Below are 9,656 nucleotides of genomic sequence, written 5' to 3'. Positions count from 1 at the left end.
AATGAACAAGTGGAATTTAAAATAAAAAACACATTACCATTTACATTAGCACTCAAAACTACTTAGGCATAAATATAACAAAATGTGTACAAGAGCTATGTAAGAAAAACTACAAAACTCTGACAAAAGATAGTAAAGTAGAATAAAATACACGGAGAGATAGTTCATGTTCATGGATAGGAAGAGACAATATTGTCTAGATGTCAGCTCTTCTCAACTTGATTTATATATTCAACACAACTCAGTCAAAATCCCAGCAAGTTATTTTGTAGACATAAACAAAATGATTCTAAAATTTATATGGAGAGGTAAAAGACCCAGAATAGTTGGTTCATATTGAAGGAGAAGCACAAAGTCAGACTGACACTGCCCAACTTCAAGACTTACTGTAAAGCTAAGGTAATTAAGATAGTATGGTATAGGTGAAAGAGTAGAAAAATAGATCAGTGGAACAGAATAAAGAAAGCAGAAACATACCCACATAAGTATCGTAAGCTGACAGAAGAGCTAAGGCTATGAAACAAAGATAGTCTTTTCAAAAATAGTGCTGGAATAACTGGTCATCCATATACAAAAATATGATGTAGGCACAAAGCTTACCCCCTTCCCAAAAATTAACTCAAAATGGATTATAGACTCTATAAAGTATACAGTGCAAAACTTATTAAACTCCTAGAAAAAAAAATAAGAGAAAACCTAGATGACCTTGAGTATGGTGATGAATTTTTAGATTCAACCCCAAAGGCACAATCCATGAAATAGAGAATTGATAAGCTGGACTTTATTAAAATTTAAAACTTCTGGTCTCCAAAAGACAATGTCAAGAGACTAAGAAGACAAGCCATAGACTCAGATAAAATATTTGCAAAAGACACATCTGATAAAGGACTGTTATCCAGAATATACAAAGACTTAAAACTCATCAAGAAGAAAACAAACAACCCAGTTTAAAAATGGGCAAGGCTGGTCATGGTGGCTCACTTCCTGTAATTCCAGCACTTTGGGAGGCTGAGGCAGGTGGATCCCTTGAGCTCAGGAGTTTGAGACAAGCCTGGGAAAAATGGTGAAACATTGTCTCTACAAAAAAATACAAAAATTAGTCAGGCATTGTGGTGCACACTTGTAGTCCCAAGCTACTCAGGAGGCTGAGGTGGAAGGATGGCTTGAGTCTGGGAGGCAGGGGTTGCAGTAAGCCAAGATTGGGCTACTGCACCCCAGCCTGGATGACAGAGTGAGACTCTGTCTTAAAAAAAAATAAAATAAATGGCAAAAGAGTTGGACACTTTACCAAAGAAGATGTACAGATGGCAAATAAGCAAATGAAAAGAACATCATATGCCACTAGAGAACTGAAAATTAAAACAACAATGTGATACCACAACACACCTGCTAGAATGGCCAAAATCTCAAACACCGACAACGCCAGATGCTGGAGAGGATGTGGAGCAACAGGAACTTATATTCATTGTTGGAAGGAATGCAAAATGCTACAGTGACTTTGGAAGACAGTTTGGCAGTTTTCAAAAAAACTAAACATATTCTTACCATACAATCCAGCAATTATACTCTTTTGTATCTTCCCACATGAACTAAAAACTTAGGTCCACAAAAAAACCTCACACAAATGTGTATAGTAGCTTTATTTATAATTGCCAAAACTTGGAAAGCACTAAGATGTCTTTCAGTAGGTGACTGAATAAACTGTGACACATCCAGACGATGGAATGTTACTCAACACTTAAAAGGAATGTGCCAGCAAGCCATGAAAAGACATGGAGGGAACTTACATGCATTTTGCTAAGTGAAAGAAGCCAGTCTGAAAAGGCTACATACTATCTGATTCCGACTATATAACATGCTAGAAAAGGCAAAGCTATGGAGACAATAAAAGGATCAGTGGTTGACAGGGGTTAGGGGGAGGGAAAGATAAATGGCACCATGCAGAGGATTTTTAGGGCATTGAAACTATTCTGTATGATACTACAATGGTAGATACATGTCATTGTACATTTGTCAAAATTCACAGAATGCACACCACCAAAGCAAACCCTAATGTAATCTCCAGATTTTGGATGATACTGACGTGTCAACATAGTTTCATTGATTGTAACAAAAGTACCTCTGTTGTGGGGGATGTTGTGGAGGTTGCGTGTTGGGGGGGACAGGGGTGTGTAGGAACTCTGCACTTTCCACTCAGTACTGCTTTAAAAAATCAAGTTTATTAATTAATAACCAAAAAGAACGGAAGGAAGGGAGGGAGGGAGGGAGAGAGGGAAGAAGGAAGGGAGGAATAAAGGAGAGAGAGGAAAGAAGGGAGGGAGGGAGGAAGAAAGGAGAGACAGAAAGGAGGGAAGGAGAGGGAGGAAGGAGAAGGGAGGGAAGGAGGAAGGAGAAGGGAGGGAAGAAGAAAGGAAGAGAGGGAAGAAGAAGACAGGGAGTGGGGAAGCAGAAAGGAAGAGTTGTCTGACTTCATAGTCCAAGAGACAGGAGCTTGCTTCTCAGAGAGTGGTGCCACACTTTGGATGGGACTTCATGTTGAGAAAGGCCAGACCCCTGGACATGGCCCAAACACAGAAAGTTTAGACAAAGAGAAATTTGGAGTTTTAATATGGAGGGGCTTGGTACCAAGGAGTAAGGAGCCTGAGGATTTTGATGGAGAAAATTATAAAATTTTATTGTAAGACATTTTAAAAGATCTAAATAAATGAAGATAGATGTCTTGTTCATGGATTAAAAGACTCAATATTTTAAAGATGTCAATTCCCCTCCCTTCATCTATTTATTCAATGTGATCTCAATTAAAATTCCAACAGATTTTTAAATATGAAACTTGACAAGCTAATTCTAAAATTTCTACAGAAATGCAAAGGGCTAAGAATGGCCAATGTAATCTTGAAGAACAAAGTGAGAGAGCTTGCTGTATCAGGTATCAAGACTAATTATAAAACTCTGAGAGTGAAGCCAGTGTTACTACACTGGTTCAGAGATAGACACACAGTTCAACAGCCAGGACAGCCCAGGAGCAGATCAACACATGGAGACATTTGATGCATGATGGAGATGCTACTGCAGACCAGTGGGGAAAAGATGAACTTTCCAATAAATTGTGTGGGACAATCAGACCCCTACCTCAAACCATATGCAAAAAGGAGTAACTATAAAGGAACTTAAAAATTGCTTACTTTATTTTATTTTATTTTATTTTATTTTATTTTATTTTATTTTTGAGATGGCATCTTGCTCTGTTGCCCAGGCTGGAGTGCAGCAGCATGATCTCGGCTCACTGCAAACTCTGCCTCCTGGGTTCAAGTGATTCTTCTGCCTCAGCCTCCCAAATAGATGGGATTACAGGTGTGTGCTACCATGCCTGGCTAATTTTTGCATTTTTAGTAGAGCCAGGGTTTCACCATGTTGACCAAGCTGGTCTCGAACTCCTGACCTCAGGCAATCCACCTGCCTGGGCCTCCCAAAGTGCTGGGATTATAGGCATGAGCCACCACAGCTGGCCAAAATTGCTTTCTTTAAAATTAAGTACTGAACTGTTCATTAAAACATCCTACACTTTGGCTGGGACCAGTGGCTCAACACCTGTAATCCCAGTGCTTTGGGAGGCCAAGGCAGGCAGAGCACTTGAAGCCAGGAGTTTGAGACCTGCCTGGCCAACATGGCAAAAACTTGTCTCTACTAAAAATACAAAAATTACCTGGGCGTGGTGGTGGGTGCCTGTAATCCCAGCTACTCAGGAGGCTGAGGCATGAGAATCACTTGAACTCAGGAGGCGGAGGTTGTAGTGAGCCGAGATCACGCCACTGCACTCCAGCCTGGGCGACAGAGCGAGACTCCATCTCAAACAAACAAACAAACAAACAAATAAATAAATTTTTACAAATCGATAAGAAAAAGACAAATGATGTAAGAAAAAATGGGTAAATGGCTCCAACATGCACTTAACAGAAGAGAAAATGCAAATAATGAATAAACATGTGAAAAGATGCTCAACCTCTTTAATAATCATAAAAATTCAAATTGCAATCACATTGATATATCATTATCTAACCACCAGGCGGGAAGAAAATTGAAAATACTTGTCAACATTTGTCTCTCCTCCAGCGTCCCCCACCCAGGCCATGCCGTTCCCCTGCAGAAGTATAAACTGGTACAACCACTTTGGAAAACAATTTGGTGTGCCTTAGTAAGGCTGAAGAGGGGTGCCTACTCAAGGCCAGCAATTCCACTCTAGAGAAACGCTTGCATGTGTGTGTGTGAGGGGGAGCAGGGCAGCACTATTCCTGGGGGGGCGCTAGTGACTTTCCTGGGCCTCTACTGCCCCCAGGCCATGTCCAAGTCCCCTTCCCCAAGACTCCTCCAAACCCCCGCCTCCCCACACACCTTGGGACAACACAACCCCACTGGCCTATTTTGCAAACTGTCTTTCTGGGCCTGGCCTATTTAGAGACAGCATGGACCCCAGATCTAGACCCAAAGGCAAGCTACTTACTGACTCTGAGACCTTGTGTGTGAATCTTTACCCTCTCAGGCCTCTGCTGCCTCCACTGTAAAATGGGTTCATGACAGCACATGTCTCATAGGGAGTTTGGAAGGCAGCAGTAAGTTGGGATCAGCAGGGGCTGCACAGGGTGTGAGCTGTCGGTGCAAAGGGTACTCCACAGATGGAAGTTCCTCCCTGTCCTCAGGACACACCCCTCTCTCCTGACTCCATTTCTTCCAACTGTTTTGGCTCACCTCAGTCTTGACCTCCCAGGCTCAGGTGATCCTCTCACTTCAGCCTCCTGAGTAGCTGGGACTACAGGCGTGCACCACCATGTCTGGTTAATTTTTGTATTTTTTGTAAACATGGGGTTTTATCATTTGCTCAGGCTTGTCGCAAACTCTTGGGCTCAAAACATCCTCCCACCTCGCCCTCTCAAAATGCTGGGATTACAGATGTGAGGCACCGTGCCCAGCTCTGGCTGTGCCTTTCTCCTGGTCTAATTCAACTCATGTTGGCAGAAGCTCTTCTTTACCTCGAGCCTGTAAAGATCTCTCTCTTCCCTACGCTTCCAGTCTATTCACTCAGCAACAAGTATTTCCCAAGAGCTCACCAGAAAGAAGGCATTGTTTAAGATGTTTCAAGGGACTGTGGGGAACTCAAGAGCCCCCAATGTCCTGGGGGAGAGGTGGCTCCAGCAGCTGTGTGGGAGAACGGCAAGGAGATCCTGCTGTCACCTGCTCATCCTCAGTAACCAGCATGGCTTGGCACATAGTAGGTGCTCAATAAATAATGCTTGAACATTGAACCAAAAAACTGAGATGCATTCAGATTGCACACTCTCAAGAAGCTAGGGTGATGCATGTGTGTTTCTGTGGAGCACTCAGGAGCACACACACATGTGCATGTGAGCATTGATGCACCCAACCCACCTGCTCACATAGACAGCCCCGATGCAGAGGCCCACTCCAGCCGGCACCTCACGCGCATGAACGCTGCCTCCTGCACAAAGCTCATTTATTTTGATTTATGAATATTACAAAAATAAACCTGAGCATCTTCTTGGGGATTCTGTGATTCTGACACCATTCCCTACGATATTGCTTTTCGCTCCTGGTTACCTGAAATTAGCAGAGTAATTCGGAATCTGCATCTTTATTTAAAAGAAAAAACTGTAGATGCAGAATTATAAAAATTTAATATGCTCCCGGAAAATGAAAAATGAGAGGTTGTGATCTCGTCTAACACTTTCAAATGTGTTTATTAATTCATGTTTTAAATCATAAGTTTCATTCGGTGAGAGCCATGCACAGCAATAAGCCCGTTTTAAAATATTAATGAATAAACAATATTTCTCTATTGAAATATAACATGCTTCTTTGAACAATGGACCACCAGTAATAAATCAAAACCAGGAGAAAATTGCATTTCATATTTAATACAAGTTGAACTCTGCCTTTTTACAAATGATATCTTTTTTGTTTAATTGGCGTCAGTTCAGATCTAGCAGATTGCTAATAAAATTCTGGATTTCCATATTTAATGATGCGTATACTTTCTGCTGAAATTTTACCAGGAAAAAAGAATCAGTCTTTTATTATCTCTTGAGATGGTGGTGAGAGGTGAGGCCTCGGCCTCAGGCCAGACTTGAGGGTTGGGGGTGGCAGGCTGGAGTAGGTGGGCTGAAAAGGCCGCACCACCCCCAGGACCCTCACTCGGCCACTGACATGCCCTGGTAACCCTGTGTCTGACCAGAAGTAATCATTCCAGCCAGAGGGGCTGGAGAAGGGCATCCCCTTCTGACCCGGGGCACAGTGTAACAATAACAACAAGAAAACGCACCCCATCCCCGGCCAGGCGTCATTGAGTGCAGCAACTCACTCAATCTTTACAACAGCCCTACGAGTTAGGTGAAAACAAAGTCCTCATTTTACAGATGAGAAAACTGAGGCTGCAGAGAGAAGAAATCCCATGGCCAAGATCACACAGCAGGTGAGTGGCAGGACTCGGCCTGACTCTGTGCTCGGGTTCTTCATGCTTTGGAGGAAGATGCATCTACCAGGGTGTCAGAAGACCTGGGTTTTATCCACAGTGGGTGACGTGGGACTTGCAAGAGCCACGTGGCATCTGCGCAAGCTGGAATCCGAGTGCAAATCACCCCCACAGGGCAGGCTGTAGATAGAGAATAAGAGCAGCCAGCCTCGAAGGGCTTTATCTGGACCAACTTGCATGATCTACCCTGTGATGCCAGGAGGCAGGTGCTTGACAGAGGAGGAGACTGAGGCACAGGGAGGTTACGTGACTTGCCCAAGGACACACAGCTGATAGGAGGCAGGGCCTGGATTCAACCCTGGGTAGCTTCACTCAAGAGCCCGTATTCGTCAGCGTTAAGCCACGGTACTTCCTAGCTGTGAGGTCACACTGCCCCGGGGCATCCATTCTTTGTCTCTGTGAAGGGGCTGTACCCACTTGGCAGTGAGGTGTGGCTCCTGGCAGTACATTTGGTGGCGTCCAGACGGAAGCAGGCCACCTGCACATGGCTGAGTCTGCCACAGCCAAGTCATCAGGCTGGGAGTGGTTGTGCTGGTTGTCCATGGGCTGGGTTGCTGGGCTCAGCAGGGACCAGTTGCAGACCTACTGTTGGCCAGAAGCATCTGTGGACACAGCAGCCTTCCTGAGGGTGTCTCTGGGATCTTCAGCTGCTGGGGAGAGGCGCCAGTGGCTCTGATGGGGTGTTGGGAGGAGACTGGCATTCTTCCCCTTCTCCGCTCTGCCCTGCCTAAGGCTCATAGTGAACCTGCAGACCCAGCATGATGAGAAAGAGACACTGATAAGATAGCAAGGCACAAAGGAATAAGAATGTGAGTTGGCCGCGTGCGGTGGCTCACGCCTGTAATCCCAGCACTTTGGGAGGCCAAGGCAGGCTGATCACCTGAGGTCAGGAGTTCAAGACCAGCCTGACCAACATGGTGAAACCCTGCCTCTACTAAAAAAAAAAAAAAAAAAAAAAAAATTAGCCCGATGTGGTGGCACATGCCTGTAATCCCATCTACTCAGGAGGCTGAGGCAGGAGAATCGCTAGAACCCAAGAGGTGGAGGAGGTTGCAGTGAGCTGAGATCATGCCATTGTACTCCAGCCTAGGAAACAAGAGCAAAACTCCATCTCAAAAAAAAAAAAAAAAAAAAAAAAAGTGTGAGTTTAGGCTTCAGACTGACATTCTGGCTCTTTGTGTATTTGGCCAAGTGGCTTCAGTCCCCGTATCTGTGAAACAGAGATGATAATTGCACCTTCCATGGGAGGCCGCTGTGAGCATTTCAAGAGGGAGTCTGGGACCAGCTAAAGAGCAAGCATCTCCTGCCTCCTGCCTCTGTAGCTTCTCTGGTGTACCCTTCCCCGTGCCCCCTGCTCCCTCCCCACCAGCTCCTCCCTTTCCCAACTCTGTAGGGCCTCTGCTGGGATGTCCAGTAGGGATAAAAAGTGCTGCACGAGGGGAATGGCAGGGTGGGGCTCTGCCAGAGGGCACAGTGATCTGGGCTTGGCCTTGAAGGATAGGCAGTCACCAGGGGAGAGGGTGCAGAAGGACGTTCCAAGAACAGGGAATGAGGGGACAGGCTCCTTCCTTAAGTCTCTTGCCCAAGATTACACAGCTGGTAGGAGGCAAAGCTAGGATTCAAATCCACATCTGGGCCAGGCGCGGTGGCTCACGCCTATAATCTCAGCACTTCGGGAGGGAGGCCAAGGGAGGTGGATTGCCTGAGGTCAGGAGTTCGAGACCAGCCTGGCCAACATGGTGAAACCCTGTCTCTACTAAAAATACAAAAAATTAGCCAGGTGTGGTGGCAGGAGCCTGTAGTCCCAGCTACTCAGGAGGCTGAGGGAGGAGAATCACTTGAACCTGGGAGGTGGAGGTTGCAATGAGTTGAGATTGCACCACTGCACTCCAGCCTAGACAAGAGCGAGACTCTGTCTCAAAAAAAAATAAAAATAAAAAATAAAAATAAAAAAAACACATCTTTTGGGCTCCAGAACCTGGGGGTGAGATCTGTTCAAACCCAGAGCTGCTTGTCTGGCCAGGAGAGCTAAGGAGACTGGGGCCAGAGCTGAGCAGGGCAGAGCCTGGGACTTGGGAAGACACCCATGGGGACACGGATACACACTGAGGCCCAGGCAGAATTCTACCCATGATAAAGTACACGTGGAGAACGTGCGCAGGCCTGCACTCAGAACTTCAGCTGGTAGGAGGCAGAGCCAGGTTTCAAATCCATGCTGCTGGGCTCCAGAACCTTCACTGTGACAGCTGCCATCCCAGGGAGGTGCTCTGTTTGCCCCCATTAGTGCCAGGCCCAGCCCAGCACAGCTGGAGAAAAGAGGGTCTTCCTGTTTCTCACCTCCAACCCCATGATCCGTGGACACAGATAGCACCACACACACACACGCAGTCTGTGACACATGCCCCCCCCACACACACAGACACACACACACACACCCCCCACCGGACACCCATACTCCGGTGGCCCAGGCAACTGAGGCATGGGCAGGAAAGCCACAAGCAGGGACGAATTCCCTGGTCACCTCCCCCCAGACGGGACCTCATACTGGAGGCCTGATGGCCCAAGTTCACCAGAGCCTGTCTGATACTAGTGGCTGCTGAATGTGGCACATGGGGACTTCACAGGGCAAACCCCAGCTCTGGACAGGTGGTGTTGCTTCTTTGAGCCCCAGATTCCCATGGGAAAATGAGATAATAGCACCCCTTGTGGGACTCCACAGGCATTAAATGAGATACTATGTGGGAGGTGCTTGGTTGGGGGCTGGCCCACAGGGGAGGACCCTTTCTCCTGACACCAGCAGGCATTTCACCCCACCTGGGAGACTCAGCCTAACGTTACTTCTTCACTTCTCTGGAATGCTGCCCCCTCCCACCCCTACTTCTGGCCAGGGAATGGCACATGGACATTGTTTGGTTTGGGGGCTACAGAACAGCCCTAGCTTGGTTTGCAAGGCCACCTGGTCCAATAGATTTAAGAGACTCCCACACCACTTGTGCACCCCAATCAGAAGCCTGATACCCATCCCCACATGGACAGCTGCACAGGCCCTTGGGCTCCATATGCTTGTGAACACACATGTACTCTCAAGTAAGGACACGGGTTCTTGTGCATAGAG

Source organism: Pongo abelii, chromosome 13 (assembly GCF_028885655.2).
Source record: "Pongo abelii isolate AG06213 chromosome 13, NHGRI_mPonAbe1-v2.0_pri, whole genome shotgun sequence".
Classification (NCBI taxonomy): Eukaryota; Metazoa; Chordata; class Mammalia; order Primates; family Hominidae; genus Pongo; species Pongo abelii.
The sequence above is the reverse complement of the archived record's forward strand: the minus strand, read 5'-3'. Positions refer to the sequence as shown.